Source organism: Tupaia chinensis, unplaced genomic scaffold (assembly GCF_000334495.1).
Source record: "Tupaia chinensis unplaced genomic scaffold, TupChi_1.0 Scaffold000098_1, whole genome shotgun sequence".
In the NCBI taxonomy this organism is placed as follows: domain Eukaryota; kingdom Metazoa; phylum Chordata; class Mammalia; order Scandentia; family Tupaiidae; genus Tupaia; species Tupaia belangeri.
In genome coordinates, this window is record NW_006159560.1 from 432,365 (window position 1) to 447,433 (window position 15,069).

A 15,069-nucleotide genomic window follows, 5' to 3' on the forward strand; every position below is an offset into this window, starting at 1 on the left:
CAGAACATAACACTAAGCTCACCTAGAACCCAAAAACACAGGCTCTGAATCTCCCAGGATCCACAGAGGTTTCTATGAAAATAGACAAAGTCGCTATCGGGGCTCGGACCTAGTTGGCGGCGGTTTGGCTAAACGCACCAAGAAGGTCGGCATCGTCGGTAAAGACGGGACCGGCTATGGTGCCTCCCTCCGGAAAATGGTGAAGAAAATTGAAATCAGCCAGCATGCCAAGTACACCTGCTCCTTCTGTGGCAAAACTAAGATGAGATGGGCTGTGGGGATCTGGCACTGTGGTTCCTGCATGAAAACGGTAGCTGGTGGTGCCTGGACCTACAACACCATTTTGGCTGTCAGAGTGAAGTCTGCCATCAGAAGACTGAAGGAATTGAAAGACCAGAGAAGCTCCATAGACATTTGGAATATCACTAGCCTACAATAAATGGGTTAATTTATGTAACAACAACAACAAAAAAGAAAATAGACAAAGTCTTCTACGCTGAGCCTAACCAAAACCAAAGTAAATATGATCCATTCTACTAATACTAAAGGCACAGCCAAAGGAAAAATAAATAAAGACCTGAATAAAAAACATAAAATTCTACTACTATAAAATCTAATTCATGAGTTAGGAAGAAGTGAGTACTCCACCAGTTGTCAAAATATTAATGCAGGGACACAAGAAGCATTGAAAAAATAACAAGGAAATATCTATCCCAAAGGAACACATTAATTCATCTTAATAGCAGACAAAATGCAGGAAATCACAGAAATGTCAGAAGTGAATTTTAGCATATTGATTATTTAAAAAGTCAATGAGGGGCCAGTAGGTGGTGTTGTGGTTAAGGCACTGGACTCCCACATGACTTGACTGTGGTTCAAGTCTCAGATCTGGCAGCTTAATACCCCTCCACTCCAGTGAGAGTACATGCGCTGTAGAAAATTAAAATATAATGATAAAAGTAAATCTTATTTTTAAAAGTCAGGGACATGCAAGAAAACAAAGACATAATTGTAAAAACAATAAACAAAGCATGCAATGGAAGAGACTCAGTATGGAGATGGATATTTTTGAAAAGAATCAAACAGAAATCCTGGAGCTAAAGAATACAGTACAGGACATAAAAATTTTCATAGATAGCATCATTAATAGGTTAGACCATGGAGAAGAATCGCTGAATTTAAAGACATAACTTTTGAGATAACCCAAAGCTTCAATAAGAAAGAAAAAATAACCACTGAAAAAAATGAAGACAGCACATGTGAATTCTGGTACATCATTAGGTAACTGAATAGCTGCAGAATGGGTATCCCAGCTGACAAAAAGATAGGAAAAGTCATAGGTAATGGAGTTCACAGAATGTTAACTGATAACTTCCCAAATCTAAATAGATAGCAAGATAGAGGAAATTTAAATGACACCAAATAGATTCAACATAAGATCTTCTCCAATGTATATTATAGTCAAAATGTTAAAAATAAATGATAGGGGCCAGCATACGGCATGCTGGTTGAGGCACTGGACTCCCACATGGTTGACTGCAGTTCAAGTCCCAGACCTGATAGCTTGCTTGCTCTCTCATGTTCCCTCCCCTCATCCTGTCTTTCTCTGGTGAGTGTATCCTATAGCAAATTAAAATAATAATAATAATAAATGAAATTGAATAAAGAACTAATTTTAAAATAATATTTTTTAAAAGTCAGTGATAAAGAGAAAACCCTAAAACTGACAGAGCTAAGTGCCAAAATATTTATAAAGGATACATGATCTATCCTCAGACCTCTTGGAAGAAACCTTATAAGCCAGAATGGATTGAGATGATGTATTCAATATTCAAAATTCTTAAAGAAAAACATTTTCATCCAAGAATACTATACCCACCAAAACTATCCTTCAGATTGGAAGGAGAAATAAATCATTGTCAGACAAACAAAAATGAATTAAACTATACAAGAAATCCTTAAAAAAGTACTGCATCTGGAAATGAAAGGAAGATAAACAAACATCACCATGAAAACATGTGAAGGCATAAACTCCTCAGTAAAAAAATCACAAAGAAGAAAGAGAAATGATTCAATCCCTAACACTGTGGAAAACTACCAAATAGCAAAGATAAATAATAACAAAATAAAGAAGGAAATAACACAAAACAATCAGGAACTAACCAACAAAATGGTAAATGTAAATCCATACACATCTTTAATATCATTGAATGCAAATGGATTGAAGTCTCCAATTAAATTATATAGATTAGCTGAATGATTTTAAAAACAGGAATCTTCTATATCCTGCTGCTTACAAGCAGTATGCCTCACTGATAAAAACACAAACAGAATGAGAGTTAAAGGTTGGAAAAAGGCATTCCATGCAAATAGAAACCATAAAAAACAGGATTTGCTGTCCTAATATCAGACAAAATAGACTTAAAGCTGAATCTATAAACAAAGATAAATCCATTATTAGTAATAAAAGTGTTCAGTCACCAAGAAGATATAACAATTATAAATATTTATACATCTAACATCTGAGCAACCAATTACATAAAACAAAGACTGCTACAATAGAAGGTAGTGATAGACTCTAACACATTAATTGTAGAGAATTTCAACACTCCATTGTCAGTTGGATAGCTCATCTAGAGAAAAAAAAGTGAAGCGATATTAGAGTTAAATGGTACCATAAACCAAATGACAGGACAAATATTTATGGAATATTTCACCCAATAAACACAGAATATACTTTTCCCCACCATGGTACATAGAGCATTCTCTAAGACTGAACACAGAACAGGGCAAAAAACAAATTTCTACTAATTTAAAGGAACAGAAATCATAACTAGCATGATCTCTGAACACAGTTAAATTAGACTTGAAATCAACAACAAAAAGAACATTTGAAAATACACAGATATGTGGGAACTAAACAACATGCTCCTGAACAATTTAGAAACTACTGAAGAAATTAATTAAAATATTAAATTTCTTGAAACAAATTATAATTAAAAAAACAGCACTCCAAAACTTTTGGAATACCGTGAAAGTAGTACTAAGAGGAAAGTCTATAGCAATTAGTGCTCACAAGAAAAAAATGGAAAGATGAAAAACAAACAACAATGCACCTAAAGGAACCAGAAAAGAACAAGCAAAGCCCAAAAGTAATGGAAGAAAAGAAATAATAAAGATCAGAGAAAAAGTAAAAGAAATACAGAACTAAAAAGTAATGTAATGCCAAAAAAAAGGTAGTTCTAAAGAATAAACAAAATCGACAAATCATTAACTAGATTAACTAAGAAAAGTAGAGATAAGACCCAGACAAATAAAACCAGAAATGAAAGACGGGACATTACAACAGACATTATAGAAATAAAACAAATCATTATGGATTACTAAAAGCAACTATATGCCAACAATCTGAAAAACCTAGAAGAGATTAATAAATTTCTGGAAATATATAATATACCTAGTTTGAAACAGGAAAATATGAAAAATCAGGATAAGCTGGGACCAGCAGTTGGCATAATGGCTATGTCTCTGGACTCCCATGTAGTCAACTGCAGTTCAAGTCCCAGACCCAGTGGCTTAAACTCACACCGGACGCATGTGTGTGCATGCCCAAGATCCCAAGAGGAAAATGGAGGGGAAGGGACTGTGGTGTGGCCATTCCCCCTGAGGGGTGATTTCTTGCTTTCTGTCTCCCTGTCCCTCTCTGTCTTTCTGGTGAGCACATGTGCCCTATAGCAAAAACCTCCCCTGCCAAAAAAAAGTATCAGGATAAGCCAATAACAAGTAATGAAATTGAAGAAGTAATAAATAGCCTCCCAACAAAAAAAGCTCAGACCCAGATAGTTTCACTGCTGAATTCTACAAATTCTCCTTTTTTAAAAATTAATCTTTATTTTCCACAAATTATCTCAAAAGATCCAAGTGTAGGGTACCCTTCCATTCATTTTATAAAGCAAGCATCAACTTGATATTAAAAACTGATAAAGATACAGCTAAAAAAGAAAACTATAGACCAATATCTTTGATGAATATACATGCAGAAATACTGGTAACCAAATCCAACAACACATGAAAAAAATTTATATACCACAATCAAGTAGGATTTATCCCAGAAATGCAAGGGTAGCTCAACATATGTTAAACAATAAATATAATTCATTGCATTAACAAAAGGAATGGCAAAAATTATAAAACCATATCAACTGACACTGTAAAAACATTTGATAAAGTGTAAGATCCCTTCATGATTAAGACTCTTAACAAAATGCATCTAAAGTGCATTTTTTTGACACAGTGAAGGCCATAGTATATGATAAATCTACAGTTAACATCATACTCAATGAAGAAAAGTTTAAAGTTTTTTTTCTCTCAATACTACAACATGATAAGGATGTCTACTTTTTCCACACCTACTCATCATAGTAGTGGGAGTTCTAGTCACACAATCAGACAAGAGAAAGATGTTAAGTTGTCCCTATTTGCAAATGAATTGATTATATACATAAAAAACCCTAAAGAATACACACACACACACACACACACACACACACACACACAGGCACAGATCTTAGATGTGATAAATTCAACTAAGTCAACCTACAACAATCTAATATTTTTCTACACTAACAGTGAACAAACTGGGACAAATGGAGAAAACAACTTTATTTACAATAGACAACAGAAACTAAAATATCTAAGAATAAATCTAACCAAGAAAGTGAAAGGTCTCTACTACATACATTATAAAAAGCTGAATAAAGAAAATTTTAAAAGACACACAAAAATGGAAATACATCCCTTTTTCATGTATTTCAAGAATCTGTACAGTTAAAATGTCAATATTACAAGTGATCTACAATTCTGATGGAATGCTTGCCAAAATGCTAGCAAAGTTTTTCACAGAAATAGAAAAAACAATTATAAAATTTGTCTGTAACCACAAAAGACTCCATATCACCAACACAATACTATGCAAATAGAGTAAAGTTGGAGGCATCTCATTATCTTATGACATTATCTTATCCTTGGCAACCAAAACAGTATGATGCTGGCATAAAAACAAACACATAGACCAATGGAATAGATAATCAGTAAACAAACCCTACAACAGATATGCAGCTTATTTTTGACAAAGGTCACAAGACAATCCAATAAAGAATCTTTTTAACAAATGGTGCTGGAAAAACTGGATATCCAGCTGCAGAAAAGTTAAACTAGACCCCTATCTCTCACCATTCACAAAAAAATTAATACAAAATAGATTAAAGACTTAAAGCCCCAAATCATAAAACTACTTTAGGGAAAAAAAGAGGAGAAACACTTGGTGATATTGGAGTAGGCAAAGATTTCATAATTATTTTTTACAAACACTTTATGGGGTTCACTCAGAAAACATTAGCAAAAAAAAAAATCTCAGTTGCAATTTCACATGTATCAAAAATACAGGTGATATTTATAACAATAACTTACAGGTATAAATAAATGAGAAACTTCAGTTTTACAAACAATTTCTTAATTAAGACCCCTTAAGCAAGGGAAATAATACCAATAAATACAAACATACAAATCAGGTTACATGAAGCTGTAGAGCTTCCACACAGCAAAGGAAACAATAAATAAAAAGCCAACCCACAGAAAGGGAGGCGGTCAGAAATTCAGTTTTATGGACACCATTACATGCTACTGAGTCAATCTGATAACTCTGAAAGATCAGACACTTAGGTCCTCTGAATTAATATTCATCCTTTCTCAACATAATTCTTCTAGAGCCATTTGTCAAAACCTATTTTGATTACAAAAAGAATGAAGTTAAATAAAATGATGAATAACAGCAAAACCTTCTATTTCCATCTGTAAAAAAATATTTATTGTGTACTGAAATTGATATATGTGTTTCTTTGGTTGTGTGGGTTTAGGAGTGATTTTTTGCTTGTTTGCTTCTTTAGGAAATAAATACATCTAATGATAACATCCTGGACACATTTCTAACTGACTTCATTATTAGAGTGTAACATGCATATAAGACAGTGCATAAATCATAAATGTATAGCTTGACAAATTTTCACAAAGTTTCAACAAAGAACACCATCATCACTAAAGTGGTCTTCCAGTCTCTGTTTCCCCCAAGGATACTGCCATCTCAACTTCCATGGATTAGTTTTTTTCTTTTCTTTTTTTTTTCTTTAGTTTGGCACAGGGCACGCACACTCACCAGAGAAAGACATAGACAGAGAAAGAGAAAGTAATAAATCACTCCTCAGGATGGATGGCCATGCTACAATCCCTTCTCTTTCATTCTTCTCTGGAGATTTTGGGCATGCACATACACCTGCCCAATGTATTTTTCAAGTCACCTGATCCAGGACTCGAGCTGCACAGTTGGCCTTCTTGGATCCAGTTGCTTTAACCACCATGCCACCAGCTGGCTCAGTTTTTTCTATTTTTGAACTTTATGCAAGTTACCTTATATAATATCTACTCTTTTTTGATCAAGTTTTTTAAAAAATTTAATATTAAGGGATTTAACTATATTTTCCCATCTAACAATAGATTTTTTTCTCATCATTGTATATGTTATTCTCTTCTTTGAATAGTCTAAAATTTATTTATTCAGTTGATTATTGAAGGATTTTTTTTCTAGTTTGACTCTGCTATATATAGTACTACTAGGAACATTCTCATATTGTGCTTTTATATACACTTACACATAGGGTTTACACCTAGTTGTGAAATTGTTGGGTTATTGATGTTCAGTGTTCAGTTTTTATGTTCAGTGTTCAGTTTATAATTTGTCAGTTTTCCAAGTTGTTAAGCCAATTTTTACCTTCATTGCCAATATACAAAAATTATTCTGCATAATTTTTTATTGTTATTTTCTATTTTTATTTTATAACATTTAGAAAACATATCCTGAGAAACCTCTCTGCTTTTCACAGGGTAAACTTTTTCTTTTGACTGAGTACATGAAAACTTTTTAAAGCATTCCATGGACATAAGGGAAAAATATATATAGTCTATGTTTGCTTATATATACGCGTAATCATAAAATTGAGACCTGAAAGACTTTGGAGTGGTAGCATATTCCTGGATACAAAGACAATACCATATAAATGTCAGTCCCTCCATATTAATATATAAATTTAATGTATTTCTAAATATATTGTAATGAGGTAGTTTCATAATGAAAAAGTTATATCATGAAATTTATACACAAAGATAATTATAAAAAATTGACACTGACTAAAAATTTAAAGTAAAATAATACAAGAATGCTTGTCCTACTATATGGGATGAATTATCATCAAATTACTATAAATTTGAAATAGAATGTGTTGATATAGGAATAGTAAAATAAAATATAGATGCTATAAACAGAACCAAGTACATTAAAATTTTATATATAATAAATATGCTTTTATTATACATTTCATAAAATAAATTTTATGCATTGAATATCATATGGAATATCCAGTAGTCAATACTGATTGATATTGAATGAATATTGATAGTGAAAATACAGGAAAATTTATTCACTATCCATGAAGAAATAACTTTGGATTTTTTTGACTATCTGCTCAGCATAGTTTGCTCCACCAAGCAACAAAATAAAATTATATCAGATTTGATACCAGACAAGGAAATCAATGACACATTACATTGAAAGCTTAATATTAAGGGAACTTTCCAGAATGCTTGATCAGAAGCTGAAAAGTGACGTCTGCCTAACCTGTGCATAACTACACACACCTTCCTGCTCCCCTACTCCTGTTGCTCACTGACTGTAGACAATGGTGAAAAAAACTACTTACTGTGATGTTTTGGAAGCCAAAAACAACGCCACCCAGAGAGAAAAAAAAAAAAGGCTTATAGGAACCTGGCTTTAAGTACCATCCAGATAAGAGTATAGATGAAGGTTAAAAGTTTAAACAGATTTCTCAAATTTATAAAGTTCTCTCTGATGTGAAGAAAAGGAAATTATATGACAAATAAGTTGATCAGGCACTTAAAGAGGGTGGAGCAGATGTTGGTTTTGGCTCCCCAGTGAACATCTTTGATATGTTTTTTGGAGTAGTAGGAAGGATGCAGAAAGTAAGAGGTAAAACTGTTGTGCATCAGCTATCGGTTACCTTAGAAGATTTATATAATGGTGCAACAAGAAAACTGGCTTTGCAAAAGAAAGCAATTTGTGACAAATGTGAAAGCTGAGGTGCTAAGAATGGAGCAGTGGAACACTGTCTCAGTTGCTGAGGTACTGGAATGCAAGTAAGAATTCATCATATAGGACCTGGAATGGTTCAGCAAATTTAGATAGTTTGAGAGAAGATTGTAGAAGTTCATATTGACAAAGGCATGAAAGACGACCAGAAGATAATATTCCATGGTGAAGGAGACTGAGAAACCAGGGATGGCCAGAAGATAATATTCCATGGTGAAGGAAACTGAGAAACCAGGACTGGAGTTAGGGGAGATATTATCATTGTACTAGATCCAGAAAGATTACGCTGTTTGTCTTCATGAGGGGAAGACCTTTACATGTGTGTGGATATATAGCTGGTTGAAGTATTGTGTGGCTTCCAAAAGTCAATATCTACTCTTGACAACCAAACCATAGTCATTGCCTCTCATCCAGGTCAGATCGTCAAGCATGGAGAAATCAAGTGTGTGTTAAATGAAGGCATGCAAATTTATAGTAGACCATATGAAAAGAGTTGAAATCATCAAATTTAAAGTAAATTTCCCTGAGAATGACTTTCTGTCTCTCAATAAACTCTCATTGCTAGAAAAATTTTTACCTAAAAGGAAGGAAGTCTTGAAGAAACTGATGAAATAGACAAAGTAGAATTGGTGGACTTTCATCCAAATAAGGAAAGACGGAGAAGCGTATATGGAGAAGCGTATGAGGATGAAAACATCATCCCTGAGGTGGTTGTCAGACCTCTTCATGGGTCCAGCAAATAACACTCACTGCTGGCATTTTACATGTAGCAGTTAATGAGTGAAGAACTATAATCATAATGTGCTCACTATTTGTTTTTAATCAATTATATTAGTGTTTTATAAGTTAGATGAAGAATAAATACAAATACTAAAACCTAAATGTTAAAACACATTACTAGAGAACTTAAAAGAATATTTATGTAACCTGGGAAAGGCAGATAAGTTAAAAAGAGCATTTCGAAGCTCAGAAACCATGAAGAAAATGATCAGGGGCCCACAGGTGGAGTGATGGTTAACGAACTGAACTCCCACATGGCTAACTGCTGTTCAAGTTCCATACCCAGTGGCTTGAAAATCATGCTAGGCATGTGCACATGTGTTCCCAAAAATCCCAAGAGGAGAATGAAGGAGAAAGAATTGCGGCATGGCCATCCCCCCAGAGGGTGATTTCTTGCTTTCCCTCTTTCTGTCTCTCTGGTGAGTGCATGTGTCCAATGGGAAAAAAAAATGTACGGTGTACATATGAGAAAAGTTACTATAAAAGAAAGTGGCTAAATAAATTATGTTTTAAATCTAAATGTTACCCAACTATTAAAAAGAATGAGTTTTATATACACTGACCTGAAAAATAGCCATACTTTTTTAAGAAAGAGAAAATGCATTCTGGGAAGATGATGGCAGCAATACAGCTTTTAAATCTTCCTGAAATCTCACATAAAACAGTCCAAGCAACTACAGAACAAAACGAAAATATTCACAATAAAAATTGATAACAGGGTATCGATGAACCCCCAAATACAAACAGAGACAATACTAACAACAGCCACAGACCTAAATGTTATTGAAACTTACATCAGAGAAAGTAGGGGAAAGCAGGAGTGCACCTAACTGACTGAGCTAAGAGAAGGACAATGAGAAATAGTCACCTTCAGCTTTGGCAGGCCAGTCTGAGAAAGCAGCTGGATCTAGGGAGGGTTCTGCATCCTTCAATAGAGTGTAAGTACAAAGAGCCATGTTAAAGCTAAAGAGTTTGGATAAATACACTGTGTAATATGAGCCAACCCAGTGGTTAAGGGAACCAGATCTCCCATGACTGACCACGTGATTTGAATCCTGGCCCTGGCAAGTTGAAGAACATGCTGGTCCTATATGCAAGCGAGGTTAAAATCCCAACAAGATGGAGAAATAGAGGAGAAGGGATTGTGATGTGACCACACTCCATTTGGAGTGCTTTTTCCCTTTCCCTCTCACTGGCCAACACACGCACCCTCTAGCAAACTGAATAAAAATAAAATAAATAAGAGAGAAAATTAAGTAATATATATATATGTATACATTTGGAGAGGTTTTCGCTACAGGGCACATGCACTCGCCAGGCAGACAGAGAGAGACATAGAAACAGAAAGCGAGAAATCACTCCCCAGGGTGGATGGTCATGCCGCAATCCCTTCTCCTCCATTCTCCTCTTGGGATTGGCACGCACGCACACGTGCCCGGCGTGAGTTTTAAGCCACCGTGTCCAGGACACAAACCGTGGTCGACTACGTGGGAGTCCAGCGACATAGCCATTATGCTAACTGCTGGTTCCCAAGTAATATATTTAGTATGTTCAAAGAACAAACTGTGAACCAAGTATTTTCTACTCAGTGAAGCAGGTCTGTAAGAATGAAGAGCACTAGCCATTATCAACATGCACAAATCCAGGAAATACTGTCGCAATGAACCCTTCATGAGAAATCTACTAGAAAATAACTTAAAGCAACCAAAATAATTAGAGACATTTACAAAAGAACTGTCAGTAAGAAGAAAATATAAAGGCATATAAATGTAATTCTAAATCAGGTTTAGAATAGAGTGTAGAATCTCATATGTAGATGTATTATAACTATAAAAAGAAAGGGGGAAGAACATATACAAACATTTTAACCATTTTTATTAATTATAATGAGTGGTTGTAATATTGTTTTAAATAGTTCAAAAAGTTTGTGAAAAAAATGAAATTATAGTTTGTTTTGGTGCAAAAACCCATTTAAAATCTATGCATAGTTTTTTCATAATGTGCATTTTCCGTGAACTTTTTGAAGCCCCCCCCATATGCATACGGTAGAGTAAAACAAAAGAAATTTCAGAATATATTAATTGTACCATTTCCTGTGACTTGGCAAGATTCTTAGAATGTAAGAAAGGACACAGTGTAATACAGACTAGGTTAAGTAAAAATTCTGTAGTTCTGAATTGAAGTTAGAAATATCATTGAACATCTGAGATATATTTTAAGGTACGTGTGTGTCATAACTCTATACACTAAAAAGGCCTAGAAACAATGATCAATCCAACAGTAATAAGCATCAATACAGACCCCCTTGTGGTTTGAAATACTCTCTCTTAACAAACATGGAAGTCAGGGGAAAGTGTTTCCTGGAGGCACAATTAGTTCTGGTCTGGGAAAGAAAATGAATAAAATAAGTACAGAAAATCTTGGCATACCAGATGGAATGGAACCTATTAAAAACTGTTGAGGCCATTGAAAATCAAACAAAAAAACAAAAACTCAACAGCCACGTCAAAGAGCCCACAATCCGACGATGGAAATTTTGAACTTCAGTAACAAGACAGATACATATAAATTCATGACATTTAAACTCTCTTTTAATTATTGCTTTAGCTTGGATTTCCAGTGTGATGCTAAAAAGCAGTGGTAAAAGGGGATATCCGTTTTTTTGTTTTTGTTTTTGTTTTTTTTTTCATCCTTCAGGAAAGCATCTAGTTTCTCACCATTTTCCTCTCCCCCCGAAGAGAGAGAGGTTTTTTTTTTTTTTTTTTTTTTTTTTTTTTTTTTTGGTGGAGGGAGAGAGATTTTTCTATAGGTCACATGAGCTCACACAGAGAGAGACAGACAAGACAAAAAGTGAGAAATCACCCACCAGAGGGGATGGCCATGCTGCAATCCCTTCTCCACTCTCCTCTCAGGATTTTGGGCACACACGCACAAGCAGCCAGCATGAGTTTTAAGCTGCTGGGTCCAGGACTTGAACCACAGTTGACTACATGGGAGTCCAGCAACATAACCGTTAGGCCACCTGCTAGTTCTTAGGGTATTTTTTAATAGGTGTCATTTATCAAGGTGAAGATGCTTCACCCTATTCCTGATTTGCTGAGAGTTTTTATTATGACTATTAGATTTTGTCAAATGCCTTTTTTGCATCTGGTGATATGATATGATCATGTGCTTATTCTTTAGCCTATTGATGTGATGGATTATATTCATCAATTTTTGAATGTTGAAACAACCTTGCATACTTAAGATAAATCCCGGTTAGTTGTGGTGTATAATTCTTTTTATGTGTTGTTGAATTTGATTTTCTAGTATCTTGTTGAGAGTTTTCACATTTATGTTCATAAGAGTTATTATTAGTCTGTAGTTTTCTTTTTTTTTTTTCCATAAAATCTTTGTCTGATTTTGGTATTAAGGTAATACTGTCCTTGATGGAATACTATGCAGCAATTAAAAAGCAATAAACCACACATTCCCACAGAAACAGAAGTGAACCTCAAAGTATTATGCAAAGTGAATGAAGCCAGACACAAAAGACTATATACCGTATGAATTCATTTATTTTAGAAAAAGCAAAATTGTAGTGATATAAAGCATATCAGTGTTTTTCAGCAACAGGTGACTAGGCCAAGGAGTTTGACTGTGAAGAGGCCCACAGAAACATTGGAGTAATGGCAATGTTCTGAACCATCATGGTGACTTTTCTGACCACATATATTCATCAAAACTCATGACATATTACATTTAAAGTGTGTGGATTTCATTACATATAAAGTATAACTCAATAAAACTGATTTTAAAATAGAACAAAATCTGGACATAATGTGTCTCCTCGTAAAAACAAACAAACAAACAAACAAAAAAACCTCAAAACCACCTGTACTCTTGCCAAAGTTATTAGATGTGAGCCTAATCAAGGTTTTGGATCCAGCTGCCAATTTGAAGAGAAGAAAAAGCAGGACAAATGACAGTGTTACACTGGATTCTGAGAATGAAATCAGTGAGACCCAGATTATGGAAACGATGTAGGCTAAGTGACCAGAATTCTTCAACCCTTTAAAAATGGGAAAAAATGTACAGAGGCCTGTATAGGTTATAGCTTCTAAGGATTCCCACTTGGGCAATAACATTACAAAGCAACACAAGGAAGCGATTACGATAAAACTTCTTACGATAGTCGTTTCTTTGGAAGAGAATGAGGGACATTTATTGAAACGGGCCACATACAAAAGGTTTTATGGAGTGGCAACCAAGCCCAACATCTTCACCTGTGTTGCGGTTATAAACACACTCATCTTGTAGATAATTTTTTAAGCTAGAGGTCCTCTGCCTGTGGCCCCAGTTATACAACATTAGTATCATCCAGAAACTTGTTAGATATGCAAATTTTCATTCTCCATTCCAAGCCCACTGAATCAGAAATTCTTAAGCTATGACCTGGCAATTTGTGGTTTGAAAATCCCTCCAGGTTATTCAGATGCAAGTTAAAGTTTGAGAGCTACTGCACTAAGCCCTGTGTGTGTGTGTGTGTGTGTGTGTGTGTGTGTGTGTGTGTGTTTTGCTTAATTTTGTGCTTAACATTAAGAAGGTTAAAATGATACTTAAAAGTTGCAGACATGTTCTCTACAAAGGTAACAAGGAACCTCTATTACATTGGTATAAGATATACGAATTTTGTATGTTTCTATGTTAAAAGTATGAAATGGTGGGACCAGCAGTTGGTGTAATGGCTATGTTGCTGGACTCCCATGTAATTGACCATGGTTCAAGTCCCGGACTCAGTGGCTTAAACTCATGCCAGGTGCAAGTGTGTGTGGCCCAAGATCCCAAGAGGAGAATAGAGGAGAAGGGATTGTGGCATGGCCACCGCCATGCAGGGTGATTTCTCACTTTCTGTCTCTCTGTCTTTCTGGAGTGCGCACTATAGCAAAAACCTCTCCATAAAAAAAGTGTGAAGTGGCATACATTAAAACTTTAGTATTGATTAACTCAGGGAAGGGGATTTAAAATGGAAAATTTAACTTCTTTAAATTCCTTTGCATTGCTGACATTAGTTTGAGTTTATATTACTCTTATAATTCAAAAGAATTATAAATTTTCAAAGGTGAAGAACACAAAAACTAAGATTTTGACATAAGTATTTTCTAAATTGTGTTTCCTGGAATACTGGTAATTTCACAAGATGTTAATATAGTAGATATTCCAGGATCATAAGATGGCATAATGGTTATGTAGCTGGACTCCCACGTAGTCAACCATGGTTCGCGTGCTGAACCCAGCAGCTTAAAACTCACACCAGGCATGTGTGCATGCATGTCCAATTTCCCACGAGAATGATGGAGAAGGCATTGTAGCATGGCCATCCTCCCTGGGGAGTGATTTCTCACTTTCTGTCTCTCTGTCTCTCTCTGTTTTTCTGGCAAGCACACATCCTCTATAGCAAAAATCTGTCTTGAAAATATATATAGAAAGAGAGAGCTAGATATATAATATATAATATATAATATCTATGTATAAATATATGCATCTATATATCTGTATAGGCCTATATAGATATATAATACCTACTCCAATTAAAATATTTAGTCAAAAAATACATAAAGCACTTCTTAGAATTTCTAAATGAAAATTATTATTATTATTATTATTATTATTATTGGAGAGGCTTTTGCTATAGGACGCGTGCGCTCACCAGAAAGACAGAGACAGAGAGATAGAAAGTGAGAAATCACCCCCCAGGGGGGATAGCCATGCCACAATCCCTTCTCCTCCATTCTCCTCTCGGGATCTTGGGCATGCACGCACACATGCCCAGAGTGAGTTTAAGCCACAGGGTCCAGGACTCAAACTGTAGTCAGCTACATGGGAGTTCAGCGACGTAGCCATTATGCTAACTGCTGGTCCCTAAAATTAGTATTTTAAATATTGTAAGAATTCCCACATTTTTAGCTTCACCCAGTGTTGTCCAGCTTTAAAAACAAACAAACCTATGAATGTTTTCTTCACAAATTTCTGTTAACATATAGAACTCATGGTATGTTGGAGCCAGCTAGAACAGCTTATTAAATCTAATTGTA

The 15,069-nt window shown here is 34.9% G+C and overlaps 1 pseudogene; it reads left to right on the forward strand.

Annotated features, from left to right (window-relative positions):
• Positions 1–7,787: 7,787 nt before the first annotated feature.
• On the forward strand, positions 7,788–8,999 carry LOC102501055 (dnaJ homolog subfamily A member 1 pseudogene; annotated as a pseudogene).
• Positions 9,000–15,069: the final 6,070 nt, after the last annotated feature.